This window comes from Sciurus vulgaris (assembly GCF_902686455.1).
Source record: "Sciurus vulgaris genome assembly, chromosome: 7".
Lineage (NCBI taxonomy): Eukaryota > Metazoa > Chordata > Mammalia > Rodentia > Sciuridae > Sciurus > Sciurus vulgaris.
This window is the reverse complement of record NC_136467.1, coordinates 136801021-136817078: the sequence shown is the minus strand read 5'-3', so window position 1 is coordinate 136817078 and position 16058 is coordinate 136801021. Positions and strand designations below refer to the sequence as shown.

At 41.9% G+C, this 16058-nt stretch overlaps 1 pseudogene across 1 annotated transcript; it reads left to right on the top strand.

Moving 5' to 3' along the window:
* The first annotated feature begins 339 nt into the window (after positions 1-339).
* Positions 340-1136, top strand: LOC306665685 (calcineurin B homologous protein 1-like; annotated as a pseudogene). The gene has a single exon. The product of its transcript is annotated as a calcineurin B homologous protein 1-like (transcript).
* Positions 1137-16058: the final 14922 nt, after the last annotated feature.

The window sequence follows — 16058 nt, the reverse complement described above, 5'->3', positions numbered from 1 at the left end:
AGATAATGGCAGATTGTTTTCAAAGTACTTTTGGTCAGTCTATACACCTACAGGCCGAGTTTGAGAATTCTCATTGCCATATACCCTTGCTAATGCTTGGCTTTATCAGAGTTTAGAATGTCCTTCATCAGTTTAAAGCTCACTCTGTGGCTGACCTAACGCTATCCTGAGATGACTGCATTTAAATGTAACAAAGACGAATGAATCAGTCTTTTCCTTTTCACTAATAATTTGTAGCCCAGGGTCTTGAAGATAATCCTGCCATATTTTCAAACACCTGCATTACTTTATTTATCACCTTTAAGTCTCAGTCCATCTGGAGGAGCTCCTGGCACAGTGATGGGGCCTCAGGCCTCTATGTTACTGTGGGACGAAGAGCCCGAGGAGATCAAGGAGACCAGCTTTTCCCACAGTCAGATGTCTCATCAGCCTGGACAAAGGAAAGAATTGGACTCTCAGCCGGGAAGATTTCCAGAGGATTCCAGAACTTGCCATCAACCCATTGGGGAAGCAGATCATTAATGCCTTCTTTCCAAAGGGAGAGGACCAGGTAAACTTCCGTGGACTCATGAGAACTTTGTCTCATTTCAGACCCATAGAGGACAATGGAAAGAGCAAGATGTGAATGGACCAGAACCACTCAACAGCTGAATCAATGAACTGCGCTTTGCTTTTCGACTGTATGATTTGGATAAAAATGACAAGGTCTCCCATGGTGAGCTGTTGCAGGTGCTACGCATGATGGTTTGAGTGATTATCCCAGATGAGCAGCTGGGCAGCATTGCAGACAGGACCATCCAGGAGGCTGACCAGGATGGGGGCGGTGCTATATCTTTCACAGAATTTGCTAAGGTCTGGAGAAGGCAGGTGCAGAACAGAAAATGAGCATCCGATTTCTTCACTAAAGGACAGAGACCAAACCGTTCCTTGCTTTCTAATATTTAAGAACTGGCACTTAAGAGTCCTCCCGATCATCAACTCCACTCCCACCCTATCCTTCCTCTTTTCCAAAAATACTGCTGCTGTTGTATGACAATCCCAGATATGTTCTGTCTACACAGCCCTGCTTTGGTGTATACACAGGGCATCACAGAATGGAACGCCCAGTTCTTTCTGCTCAGTATCCATTCACCAGTTCTCCATGGATAAATACCACTTTCCCCTGTTCTGCTGCTCAATGCCCCACATGCATCCAGTTTGAGAAAGAGATGGAATCGTGCCAAGAACCAGCCAGCAAAGCTCTCACTGGAAGTAGACTGGGCATGCTGCCTTCCCTCCCGCAAGGCCTTCCCATGCTCCTGCTTCCTTCCTATGTGTCCTTTGCATCTTGCTTCCCTGTCACCCAATTTACCATCCACTTAGTTCTTCAGCCTCCCTGCTTTTTACTGAGCCTCAAAATTCCCTGAGTTCTGCTTGGCACCCCAAACTATGCCCGTTAAATTTATTTCTGACTTGGCAGGATAGTTCGGTGGTCTGGCAGTTTTTATCCACCTTTACTCTTTTTTTTTTTTTATTGTAAACAAATGGGATACATGTTGTTTCTCTGCTTGTACATGGAGTAAAGGCATACCATTTGTGTAATCATAAATTTACATAGGGTAATGTTGTTTGATTCATTCTGTTATTTTTTCCCTTCCCCCCACCCCTCCCACCCCTCTTTACCCTCTATACAGTACTTCCTTCCTCCATACTTGCCCCCCTCCCTAACCCTAACTCTAACCCTAACACTAACCCTTCCCTCCCCCCCATTATGTGTCATCCTCCACTTATTAGCGATATCATTCGTCCTTTGGCTTTTTGAGATTGGCTTATCTCACTTAGCATGATATTCTCCAATTTCATCCATTTGCCTGCAAATGCCATAATTTTATCATTCTTTATGGCTGAGTAATATTCCATTGTATATATATACCACAGCTTCTTTATCCACTCATCAATTGAAGGGCATCTAGGTTGGTTCCACAGTCTGGCTATTGTGAATTGAGCAGCTATGAACATTGATGTGGCTGTGTCTCTGTAGTATGCTGATTTTAAGTCCTTTGGGTATAGGCCAAGGAGTGGGATAGCTGGGTCAAATGGAGGGTCCATTCCAAGTTTTCTAAGGAATCTCCACACTGCTTTCCAGAGTGGCTGCACTAATTTGCAGCTCCACCAGCAATGTATGAGTGTACCTTTCTCCCCACATCCTCGCCAACACCTGTTGTTGCTCGTATTCTTGATAATCGCCATTCTAATTGGGGTGAGATGGAATCTTAGGGTGGTTTTGATTTGCATTTCTCTTATTACTAGAGATGTTGAACATTTTTCCATATGTTTGTTGATTGCTTGTAGATCTTCTTCTGTGAAGTGTCTATTCATTTCCTTAGCCCATTTGTCGACTGGATTATTTGAATTCTTGGAGTAGAGTTTTTTGAGTTCTTTATAGATTCTGGAGATTAGTGCTCTATCTGAAGTATGATTGGCAAAGATATTCTCCCACTCTGTAGGCTCTTTCTTCACATTGCTGATAGTTTCCTTTGCTGAGAGAAAGCTTTTTAGTTTGAATCTATCCCAGTGGTTGATTCTAGCTTTTATTTCTTGTGCTATGGGAGTCCTGTTAAGGAAGTCTGATCCTAGACCAACAAGGTGAAGATTTGGACCTACTTTTTCTTCTATAATCTGCAGGGTCTCTGGTCTGATTCCGAGGTCCTTAATCCATTTTGAGTTCAGTTTTGTGCATGGTGAGAGATATGGGTTTAGTTTCATTCTGTTGCATATGGATTTCCAATTCTCCCAGCACCATTTGTTGAAGAGGCTATCTTTTCTCCATTGCATAGTTTTGGCACCTTTGTCTAGTATGAGAAAATTGTATTTATTTGGGTTTGTGTCCGTGTCCTCTATTCGGTACCATTGATCTACCTTTCTATTTTGGTACCAATACCATGCCGTTTTTGTTACTATTGCTTTGTAGTAGAGTTGAAGATCTGGTATTGCAATACCCCCTGTTTCACTCTTCCTGCTAAGGATTGCTTTAGCTATTCTGGGTTTCTTATTCTTCCAGATGAATTTCATAATTGCTTGCTCTATTTCTGTAAGGTACGTCATTGGGATTTTAATTGGAATTGCATTGAATTTGTAAAGCACTTTAGGTAGTATGGCCATTTTGACAATATTAATTCTTCCTATCCAAGAACATGGAAGATCTTTCCATCTTCTAAGGTGTTCTTTAATTTCTTTCTTTAGTGTTGTATAGTTCTCATTGTAGAGGTCTTTCACCTCTTTTGTGAGATTGATTCCCAAGTATTTTATTTTTTTTGAGGCTATTGTGAATGGGGTAGTTTTCCTAATTTCTCTTTCTGAAGATTCATCACTTACGTATAAAAATGCATTGGATTTATGAGCATTGATCTTGTAACCTGCTACTTTACTGAATTCACTTATGAGTTCTAAGAGTTTTCTGGTGGAATTTCCAGGTTCCTCTAAATAAATAATCATGTCATCAGCGAACAGGGATAGTTTGAGTTCTTCTTTTCCAATTCGTATCCCTTTAATTTCTTTGGTTTGTCTAATTGCTCTGGCCAGAGTCTCAAGAACGATGTTGAATAGAAGTGGTGAAAGAGGGCATCCCTGCCTTGTTCCAGTTTTTAGGGGGAATGCTTTCAGTTTTTCACCATTTAGAATGATATTAGCCATGGGCTTAGCATAAATGGCCTTTACAATGTTAAGGAATGTTCCCACTATCCCTATTTTTTCTAGTGTTTTGAGCCTGAAGGGGTGCTGTATTTTATCAAATGCTTTTTCTGCATCTATTGAAATAATCATGTGATTCTTGACTTTAAGTCTATTAATATGGTGAATTATGTTTATTGATTTCCTGATGTTGAACCAACCTTGCATACCTGGGATGAAGCCCACTTGATCATGGTGCACTATCTTTTTAATATGTTTTTGTATGCGATTTGCTAAAATTTTGTTGAGAATTTTTGCGTCGATGTTCATTAAGGATATTGGTCTGAAATTTTCTTTCCTTGATGAGTCTCTGTCTGGTTTAGGTATCAGTGTGATATTGGCTTCATAGAATGAGTTTGGGAGGGTTCCCTCCTCTTCTATTTTATGGAATACTTTGAGAAGTATTGGAATGAGCTCTTCTTTAAAGGTTTTGTAGAACTCGGCTGAGAACCCATCTGGTCCCAGACTTTTCTTTGTTGGTAGGCTTTTGATGACTTCTTCTATTTCAGTACTTGAAATTGGTCTATTTAAATTGTGTATGTCCTCCTCGTTCAGTTTAGGCAATTCATATGTCTCTAGAAACCTGTTGATGTCTTCGAAATTTTCTATTTTGTTGGAGTATAGATTTTCAAAATAGCTTCTAATTATGTTTTGTATTTCAATCCTGTCTGTTGTGATATTTCCTTGTTCATTCCGAATTTTAGTGATTTGGGTTTTCTCTCGTCTTCTCTTTGTTAGTGTGGCTAAAGGTTTATCAATTTTGTTTATTTTTTTGAAGAACCAACTATTTATTTTGTCAATTTTTTGTATTGTTTCTTTTGTTTCAATTTCATTGATTTCAGCTCTGAGTTTAACTATTTCCTGTCTTCTACTACTTTTGGTGCTGTTCTGTTCTTCTTTTTCTAGGGCTTTGAGCTGTAGTGTTAGGTTGTTTATTTGTTGAGTTTTACTTCTTTTATTAAATGCGCTCCATGAAATAAATTTCCCTCTAAGTACTGCTTTCATAGTGTCCCAGAGATTTTGATATGATGTTTCTTTGTTCTCATTTACCTCTAAGAATTTTTTAATTTCCTTCCTAATATCTTCTGTTATCCATTCATCATATAATAGCATATTGTTTAATCTCCAGATGTTGGAATAGTTTCTGTTTTTTACTCTTTCATTCATTTCTGACTTCATAACTTCCATTATGATCTGATAGAATACATGGTAGTGTCTCTATCTTCTTGTATTTGCTAACATTAGCTTTGTGGCATAATATATGGTCTATTTTAGAGAAGGATCCATGTGCTGCTGAGAAGAAAGTGTATTCGCTCTTGGTTGGATGGTATATTCTATAAATGTCCGTTAAGTCTAAATTATTGATTGTGTTATTGAGATCTATGGTGTCTTTGTTCAATTTTTGTTTGGAAGATCTGTCCAGTGGTGAGAGAGGCGTGTTAAAATCACCTAGTATTATTGTGTTATGGTCTATTTGGTTTCTGAAATTGAGAAGGATTTGTTTGACATACATGGATGAGCCACTGTTTGGGGCATAGATGTTTATGATTGTTATATCTTGCTGATTTATGCTTCCCTTAAGCAGTATGAAATGTCCTTCTTTATCCCTTCTGACTAACTTTGGCTTGAAGTCCACATTATCGGAAATGAGGATGGATACTCCAGCTTTTTTGCTGAGTCCATGTGCATGGTATGTTTTTCCCCATCCTTTCACCTTTAGTCTATGGGTATCTTTTTCTATGAGGTGAGTCTCTTGCAGGCAACATATTGTTGGATCTTTCTTTTTAATCCAATCTGCCAGTCTATGTCTTTTGATTGATGAATTCAGGCCATTAACATTCAGGGTTATTATAGAGATATGATTTGGTTTCCCGGTCATTTGGTTCATTTTTTAAATTTTATTTATTTATTTGTTTGACACAACTTGTTTCCTCCTTTATTTGACAATTCCTTTAGGATAATTCCTCCCTTTGCTGATTTGCTTCTTTGTTTTTCATCTCTTCCTCATGGAATATTTTGCTGAGAATGTTCTGTAATGCTGGCTTTCTTTCTGTAAATTCTTTTAGCTTTTGTTTATCGTGGAAGGATTTTATTTCATCATCAAATTTGAAGGTAAGTTTTGCTGGGTATAAGATTCTTGGTTGGCATCCATTTTCTTTCAGGGCTTGAAAAATGTTGTTCCAGGCCCTTCTAGCTTTTAGGGTCTGGATTGAAAAATCTGCTGATATCCGTATTGGTTTCCCCCTGAATGTAATTTGATTCTTTTCTCTCACGGCCTTTAAAATTCTGTCTTTTTTTTGTATGTTAGGTATTTTCATTATAATGTGCCTTGGTGTGGGTCTGTTGTAATTTTGTGTATTTGGAGTCCTATAAGCCTCTTGAACTTGATTTTCCATTTCATTCTTCAGATTTGGGAAATTTTCTGATATTATTTCATTGAATAAATTGTTCATTCCTTTGGCTTGTTTCTCTAGGCCTTCCTCAATCCCAATAATTCTTAAATTTGGCCTTTTCATGATATCCCATAGTTCTTGTAGATTCTGTTCATGATTTCTTACCATCTTCTCTGTTTGTTCAACTTTGTTTTCAAGGTTAAATATTTTGTCTTCAATGTCTGAGGTTCTGTCTTCCAGGTGTTCTATCCTATTGGATATGCTTTCTATGGAGTTCTTAATTTGGTTTATTGTTTCCTTCATGTCAAGGATTTCTGTTTGGTTTTTTTTCAATATCTCTAACTCTTTATTGAAATGATCTTTTGCTTCCTGTATTTGCTCTTTTAACTGTCGATTGATGCGATCATTCAATGCTTGCATTTGCTCTTTCATCTCATCATTCAGTGCGTGCATTTGCTCTTTCATCTCATCGTTTGCTTCTCTGATCATTCTAATTATGTACATTTTGAACTCCTTTTCTGTCATTTCTTCTGCCATGCTGTCATTGGGTTTTATTGATGTAACATCTAGATTTGTTTGCAGCATTTTCTTTCCTTGTTTTCTCATATTGTTCAGGTTTCAGTGGACCGCTGAGATATTGCAGATTTCCTCTATTGACTTACAATGTCCCTGAAGATTTCTATATATATCCCCTCTTAGCCTTCAGTAGGCTGAAGTCTTGGAGGAAGTTGATAGCTCGGTGCTCCACAAGGAAGCTGCCTCTCTAGGAGTGGTGGCCTTCAGGTGGGGTATATTCCCTGCTAGTGGGCAGAGGTGCCTCCACTTGTTGATCAATGGTCATCCAAAGGGGACCTAGGCTGCGGGCTGAGGCAAGGCCTGTTTGGGCCTGAGTCTCTGGTTTTACCGTCTTTGTGGGGAAACCTCACCTGGCAGGGAAGACTCACCCGGTGGGGTGGTCTCGCTGGTCAGTTCCCTCCTAGAGGTTCCCCTCAATTTACAGCTACTGCCTGGGCTGGGCTGCTTTCCTCTGCAAAGTTCCCAGGGGCCCGGCCCTACCTCCTGCTCCTGGGAGCCTCACCCTTCGCAGATGAATCTCCTTAGGCTGCCCCTCCTCAGAGAATCTGCCCGCAGTTCTGGAACCTTCGCTCCACCCTAAGTCTGTCTCTGTGCGGCTCTTCCACCAAGAAGCCTCCTAGATCCTGGGACCCTGCTCTGCACCCAATCGCCTGGCTATGCGGCCCCTCCTCTGAGCAGCCACCTGGGGCCCCGTACAATTGCTCTGAGTCCCAGAGACCCGCCACACGCCTCTTCCTCCAGACAGCCACCCAGTATTCCGGTGCGGTCACTAGGAGTCCAAGAAACTCACTGCGTGCCTCCACCTCCGCCAACCACCCGTAGCCCTGGGCAATCAATCACTCCGAGTCGAAGTGACCCTCCCCGTTCCTCCTCCTTCTCCAGATAACCCCCGGGGTGTTCAGGAGCGGTCGCTCTGAGTGGCTCTGAATCCACGTGACCCGCTGCACGGGTCCTCTGGGCAACCACCTGGAGCTCTGGTGCGGCCACTCAAGACCAAGCGACCCACCACGCTTCTCCTCCAGGCAGCCCCCCTGGTTCAGGAGCGGTCGCTTTAAGTCCAAACAACTCACCACTCGCCTTCTCCTCTGAGCAGCCGCCTGGAGCGCTAATGCAGTCACTGCGAGTCGAAAGGACCCGCCGCGCTCCTCCTCCTCCTCCTCCTTCTCCTCCGGGCAGGCCCCGGGGTTCAGAAGTGGTCTGAGTCCAAACAGCTCGCCGCGCAGCCCCTCCTCTGGCAACCGCCTGCAGCTCTGGTGCAGTCACTCCGAATCTAAGTGGCCACGCTCCTCCTCCTCCTCCTCAGGGCAGGCCCCGGTGTCCTGAGTCCACATAGCTCTCCTCACCACTCCTCCCCTGGGCAGCCGCCGGAGCCCCAGTGGTGGCTCCGAGTCCCAGCGCTGTGCCGAGCGGCCTCCTTTACGGTGCTCCCAGTTGTCCGCGTTCACTGCTCCAGTGGGGGGAGGGGCGTCTCGCCGGCAGCTCTACTTCACAAAGTTTCCTGCGTTCCGGGACCACCGTCCCATCCGGGACGCCTTCCCATCGGGTGGGAGTCACCCGGCTGCTTTGAGTTGGTCCCAAGTGTCTCAATATCTCCTCTTTTGAATCCTGAGTCCTGGAGCAACATGAAATGCAGCCACCCTCTAGGCCGCCATCTTGAAAACCTTCCACCTTTACTCTTAAATGGGGTCCCTCAGTTGTTACCTTTCCAGGAGCTTTTTGGTAACCAACACTTCTCCTGGAAGAATGTGACCCTCTCTTGGTCCTCTGTACTGCTCTCTCATCAGAGGGCTTCTAGGTGGAGAGACCCTTCTTGGAAGCTGGCCTTGGTGAAAAGTGTAGAGCCACCTGTTCTGGGTGGCTTGCCTGGCTTGCTCTACCTCTGCTCTCTGCTTCTCATCTTAGGTACCTACGTGGCTTCTCCTGAGAGTGCAGTATTGACTATTCAGAAAATAGTCAAATGCCTACAGGTCTGCTTAACTTTGGGACACTGTTGCTACCAGAAGAGCTAATCTTTTTGAAGAAGAAGACTGGGCATCTTATAAAACCTGCCTCACTCACACTCTGCAGCAGGGCTTATGTCTTGTTGTTAGTGCACTGGAATGTCTTTCATCTCACATCTCCAAGTAGAAAGACTGGGGTTCCGGCCTAACTTATCCGAGTCCAAAAGAATTCAAGAACTAATTCTTAATTCTTGAAGTTTCGCACAAAATTATTTGTGAATTTTACACTTGGCAAATGTTGTGCTGGAAGCCATAGTCAACCCCTAATACAGGTCTAAAGCATTGAATGGATTGTGTCATTAGATGCCTGGTTACATTGTCTTCTACCCCCTTGTAGAGACCACTTCTTATCCCTTAGAAACAAGGGGTCTGGCACTGGTAAGACAATGTGAGGTGGCATTATAGGCCTCTGAGCGAGCCAGAAGAACATCTCTGCCAAAGTCAGCTTCATTAGACTTTATCGTATCTGGCCATGGCCATCGTACGCATGTCTGTGAGTCTGCCCTTGGCTGATTTTCTCTGACTCGTTGCTTGCCTGCTTGTTTCTTCCCCTCAGGAGGAGGTCCAAGATGTGTGAACAAATCTTTAGGAAGGAAATTGCTAAAAAATATTACTACGAAGGACTGGATAAAGGCGGGGAGCAGGGGGGTGGCCAGGTTGATGGTTCAAGCATAAATGAATGAGAAATTCTTTATGAAGTCTCAACTTTTGTGATCAAGTGATGTAATATAGGAATTGTATAAAAGGGTACTGATCTCTAGAGAGGTACTTCAGAGGCTTCTTGATTCGGATTTTTAAATGCAAATTCCTAAGATTATGGCTTCCCTGTCCTTTGGCTGTATAGCACACTTTTAGTTGAAGTTGAGCCAGATTGTCCCAATACAGTTGTACTCTTTGATCTATCAATAAATACTTGAGGTTAAAACAAAAACAAACAAACAAAAAAGTCTCAATTCACCTGAAGTCAACTTTATGTATGAAGAAAGAGTGGTTTCTTTCTTTTTCTATGTAGATATTCTGTTAAGATCATGTATTGAAAAGATTTCCAACTACTGCTACTTTCAAACTTTACTTCTGCAACTTTGTCTGTGACGGTCAAAATTAATCTTGATATATTCATGTTCAACAGAAAATATGCCTTTCAATCTATCTTCTTTCAGAATTGATTCAAGTCTTTTTATTAATGTATATTTCACATGAAGATTTGCAGGTAGTCATAGAAATCCTTTTAAAACATCCTATAACTAGTAAATAAATTTAAATAAAACTGAACAACCTGCAAGAGGTATAACTTAAGCAATTACTAAATTGTCCTATTGACGTAACTTTGTATTTTTAAAATTTATTCTTTGGTTTAAAAAAATTATAGTTTGAAAAGGATAAATTTATATTTTAAAGCTATTAATACAATATTCTAGAATACATTATGCATTAGCTTAAATTTACATTTGGCAAACCCAAATACCTCACAGATCTCACTGTTTTCCACTGTTTTAAAAATTTAAACACTGATCAAAATTTCCAAGTGATCTCACAGAATGACAAATTTAAATAATTTAAGTTCTGTTTCTTTGTCTTACAGTCAGTATATTATCAGTGTTTATTTTGAATCTACTGTTTAAACACAGGAACAAGTAGAACCATAAAAAATACAAATAGCAATTTTGAACGCTTACAAACTTACCCTTGAAACAACTCTATTATTGAGATTTTTTTAAAAGTAAATTCCCATGTAGAATACAATGTTCTTTTTTTCCCTCTCTTTAAATTTAAAACTTAAGGTATAATCTGAATACAGCAAAACTCCCTTTTTATAGTATGGGTCTGTGCATTTTGACCAAAGCATCCCTGGTATAACCACCACCCTGATCAAGACGTATAAAGTGCCATCAATTTCTCTGTCCTACTTGTTAGTAAAGCTTCCCTCCCACCTCTGCTCTGGCAATTGGTTTTCTGTCCTTATAGGTTTTCTTTTTCCAGAATGTCACATAGATTGGATCATATGGCATGTAACCTTTTTTGAGTCTGGCTTCTTTAACTTCCTGAGCATTTGAGACTTACCTATGCTTTTATGCATATCGATCATCTTTCTTCTATATTGTTGAATAATATTCCTTGAAGGTCACATTCATTCTCTTGTTGAGACACATTTGAGTTGTTTACAGGTTTTGACGATCATGAATAAATCTACTAAAAACTTTCATGTGTGAGTTTTTCATAGGACTGTAATTTTTCATTTCAGTTTGACAATTGTATGCAATGTGAAATTAATTCCTAAGTACTTGATATCTTTGATGAAGTAAATGGTATCTTCAATTTTTTTCATAATCAATCTGTTTATCATTGGATAAAGATACATAATTGGGTATTGCCTATTGACAATCTATTCTGAAAACTGGCTCCATTTGGTGTTTAATCCTAATTTATTAAGAACTCATTTGGGATTTTTATGTATACAAATATTTGCTGCAAAAAATGGTTGCTGCAAAATTTCATTTTTTGAATTAAGAAAGTTCCCTTTCATTTTTAATTTATAAAAAAGCATGTTTAGAATTTTTTTGAAGAATAGTGAACACTCCCCCACACCCACCACCATGCACTGGTCTGAAGCCTCAGAGTGGACATGGAGAAGGGGAACAGATGGATCATTTGGGATTTGAGTCTGTGGGGTAGCTATTGTGAAAGTGGGACAGAGCAAGGGATCGAGGACGCTGGCGAGAGTGGCCGAGATGATGGAGCATAGAACTGAAACTGGACAAGGAAGCAGAGGAACAAGAAAGGAAGAGGAGATGGGTGGGTGGGTTGGTGCCTGACGAGCACGGCCAAACTCAAGGTTCCATCAAGGGGTGAAAGGGGATTAGAAGAATAAAGACTCACAAACACAGATCTTGAAGATTAAACTGGGATAGGTGGAGCTCTGTTCTCTGATGGAGATGCAGATCTAAAGAGTTATGCCAGCAATCTTTATTTATATATGTCTCATTATCAGGTTAAAGACCATGCAACCATTATTCCCTGTATTCAGGAAAGTTACAGGAACTAGGCATCTATGTAGCTTTTCCACAGTTGCAATCCACAGTTGCAAAGTGCAATATTAGGAGCTTCATGTAGCTCTCAAGAAAGCCCATTGTTTAAAGCTCCTGTAAAGTGGGCAGGAACAGGAGAAGCAGAGCTGGTGAAACATGGTGGTTGTCTGGTATAAGAATTCCTTCCCTCCTGAGAGCTGTGTGCCCAAGATCGAGGTCAGAGCTTTTGAGACTCTTGCACAGAGCCTGCTCATGCAGGACGTTGCCACAGCAGCTAAGCATCCTGTACCCTCGCACAGAAATATTCCCAGGCACCAGGCATGCCACAGCTATGGGGCCATCAGAGACCCCTGATCTGAGTCACTGCTCTGCCATCCTCTGTCTCCACTCTCCACAGGTGAGTATGAGCAAAGGAGAGATCAATGCATCAGAAGACCCAGTGAGATTGAAGACCAGGGGCAGTGGAGTACAGGAAGAAAGCGTTGCTGAGACTAGAATGGTACTTTTCAACTCTGGCTGCATATTGGAAATATCTGGATTTGTCTTTTTTGGAAAATGAACAGATGCCTGGGTGGCATTTGGCCAATTGAATTAGAATCTCAAAAAGTGGAGGTTTGGGAGTTGGGAGTGGGGTTTCTGGGTGCTGGGAATTAGTGACTGGATAGTCATAGTGTGCAGCCAGGGTCAGGAACCCTACGCCGAACAGTCCTATGTGAAGATTCAGAAGCGCGGTGTGAAGGATCCAGGTCTGCTGTGATGACAGGTGGTTGAAGCGGATGGAGCCCAATGCTGGACGTTCTGAGCGCCAGCATCCAAGGGGTGTTGGATGGGCATCCACTTCTATCCCCGTCACCCAGGGTGCGCATGGATGTGTGGTGGAAGCAGAGGACCATGTCTCTGAGGGATGAGGGGAAGTGACTTGAGGTTGGAAGATGACAAGAGAACTAGCAGCATTTCTAAACATATAGGTAGGAAATGGTCTGGAAACGCGGTGAACCTGGAAGGGTGGATGACTTTGACTCTGGGGTCCCACAGTCCCGTGGGTGTGAGAGAAAGATCAGCCTCCAGTTGGGGTGGCTGCAGAGAAACCGGCCCTCGGAGTGGATTTAGCACCTCCTGAAAGTCAGGAGGGGCGGGAAACTGGCAGAAAGTATCAGCCAGGCCCGTGGGTTTCTGGAGGACTTAGTGATAAACTTCCCTTTCCATGCTGGGGCTGCCCACAGCCGGGAACTGAGGCTGGGCCCGCTTCATGGACCTCCACACTTAGTTCAGTCCGAGACTTCTCCTTCCCACCATTACTTAAATCCATCATTTATTTTCAAAATTCACTTTATCGGCATTGTATGTGTCTTTCTAAGGCGCCTGAAACCTGTGTTGGGTGTAGGAAGGATTATAAATAAATCCACAAACAGAATTCTTTACATGGCAAAATAATTTTTGAGATTCTTTTTTTCCATTAACTACATTCCCGAGTGCATTTAACGCATTATTCTGTTTATCATCACTTTCCCAAAACACATTTATTATATAAGCGAAACGTGTTTTGATTTGACTTTATTTTTCCTGTAACAGAACATCTTAAAACAAGGTAAATTAAGTAAAATTTTATATACCCTCCTGATGTTAAACAAATAATCTAATGTCTGATAACAAAGAGCAACGAACTCCCCCTTCCCTTCTGGCCAGTGTGCTGGTGAGTTTTCATTTACTTTGTCAAAACTGACAAAGGTCCGTCTAGACAAGGTGACCTCCATAAACTCGGATGACATTCTTTTAGCACCCAGTTTGAGCGCAGGTGCCTGCAGAGCTGTCTGACAGATTACAGAAAACCCTAGAAGATGCCAGAAGTTCGTTTTTCTTGCTGATTGAGGACTGGAGGCAGATTCAATGCCTGATAATGTGTGCCCTGGATAGTCGATTGCTCTCGTTGTTGCATGTATCTGATTAAAAGCTCAGAAGAAACCAACCTGGTAGTTAAGAGCTAGGGCTCTGGACTTGTTAATACCTGATCTTTTTAAGCTTCTGTTCTAGCATTTGTGAAATGGGGACAACAATAACATCTACCTCACAGAGATGGGGTGAGAAATAAAATCCTGCATTGAAAGTATTAAGCGTGGGCCTGGTACATATTGCAAACCCATTGTAGATGTTGATTTGGAAACAAAAACCCAAGTTTTACTTTGATCTCTTTCATTGCATGGTGTTATTCTAATTGTAATGCGTTTATATGTATCTTTCTTTTAAAAGGATTCTCTTCCTTAAGGACAGAGAATCTCTGTAACGTCCTACAGTGCCAAGTCCAGTTGGCTCTAGCTGGTTACTTTAGTTCTCCAGGTTTGTATTGCCCAAATATCACTGGCATGGTTGAATCAGCAGGCTTACAGTAATTCACCAGGAAACTGCCTATAATGTGAAATTTACTATTTGATTTCACAGTTCCCACTGCCTGCACAAGTTTGTCACTTGCCCATTTTAGTTTCTTGGTTGCCTTTGGAGTTCAAAAATGGATCTACTACTCTCATGATTCCTAGAGGATAATGCATATTTGGGGTGTTAATGATGTTTTCTCAAAGCCAGCTTTTTTCCCCAGTTTAATTTTAGTCATGCAGCATTTGGCAAAGCAGAGTATTTCTCCAGGAGTAGGTTCTCCTGCAATTGCCAACACCTCTGGGAATTGACAGTGGTGTCGGCTGGTGGAGATGTGAGGTGTTTGTCTTCCCCACTCCTCCTTAATCGAATGCTCCTCTGGGAAATTTTCTGATTTTCAGGACTAGTGGGGCTTTCGTTTTGTTTTTCACCAACAAACATCATCATCAAATCCCCAAAGCAGAAGCGTAAGGAATAGAGCAGAGAATTCTCAGCATGGTCCCTGAAATCATGAGCATGGAGTAGCCCTGTGACCGCGTGGCATTCATCCTTACCGTCACCTGCTCTGTGGCTTTGGGTTTTGACACACCTCAATCGCTCCAGAAGAGCTGGGGGGATCCCTTCTACAAGGAACAGTGCAGCTGGATCCTGCAGAACTCACCCTCAGGCTCAGAACAGAAGGCAGCGCAGGGGTCTGGGAGAACGGGGCCAGCAAATGGGGAATGAAGAGCACGGCTTCCGGAAACCCTGGCTCCCATTTCAAAAATTGGTGCAGAGCTGGCTGCATTGTTTTCTAAGAGCAAGACCCACGACATTCAAAAAAGCCAGCTCAGGCGCTGGGGCCTGTGTTTTTGATCGTCCTGGCTCTGGGCTGGCCTTTATTGATGCCTTGCATTAGACTACAATCCAAATTCTGAAGCTTCCTGAAATATTTTGATTGTGGATTTGATTCACAGTGTCCTGTTTTCTTGCTAACGGGAGTCATTCATTAGTCTTTTAAAAATAATATCTCATGCCGTGGGTGATACCAAACGATTTCATAGTTCACTGAACTCATTCCTATTGTCTTTCCCAAATCTATTTTTTTAGATCAAAAAAGTGATGTACACATGTGGTAAAAAAGAAAAGGAAAGAAGACAACAGAGGATAAGAGAATATAAATGAGAAAAGAGAAAAAAGTCTTTCTTCCACTCTAGACTTCCAATCCTCCGAGGCTTCCTCTCCAGAGACAGCCGTTGATGCCAGTGTGCTTTGTATCTTTCTGGAATTTTCCTCATACATAGGAGCCTATGTATGAATATTCATTCTGTGCACACTGATCTCTGTCTTCTTTTTCTGCTTATTGCTCTTTCCCTATCAGCTCATATATACCTACCTCATTCTTCTTCAAGGCTGGGAGGCCTGTCTTTTGCATTTTAATTTAAAGAACAATAAGAAACCCGTTTTCATTTGTGCCTCCCCATTGAACCAGCACTGCGGCCCCACCTGGGAAAGGCCTCATGTGGTGTAATTACAGTGGCCTGGGAACATCTCCCAGTTACACGACATTTTTTTTTCTTCCTGGCCTTCCCGGGCCTGTGATTCTCTCATCAGACCTACAGTCCTTTGATTTTTAACTTTGTCCATCTGCTCCAATGCAAAATTTCCCAGTCTTAGGACCCATGAATTTCTCAAATCCTTTTCTAGCAGTAAGTTCAGCTGAGATTGAAAGATCGTCCAAGTCAGGGGCGCTGAGAACTGGGCGTGAGGATTTGAGGAGAGAATAAAGGAGATGGGGGTGTCCCTACTTAGTCCCTGTTTTATTTTCCACAGTCACATCCCAGTCCCCTGAGGTCCCTCAGAGTGTGTGATTCCATAAAGCCAAGACAAGGTCCACAGGGCTTTCTCCTCTATTTCTAAAAATTTATCACAAAGAATCTATACACTTAGGGGAGCCTTAGAAGAGGCACATTCTAATGGATGTACCTTCTAATCTTAGGAGTTCCTTT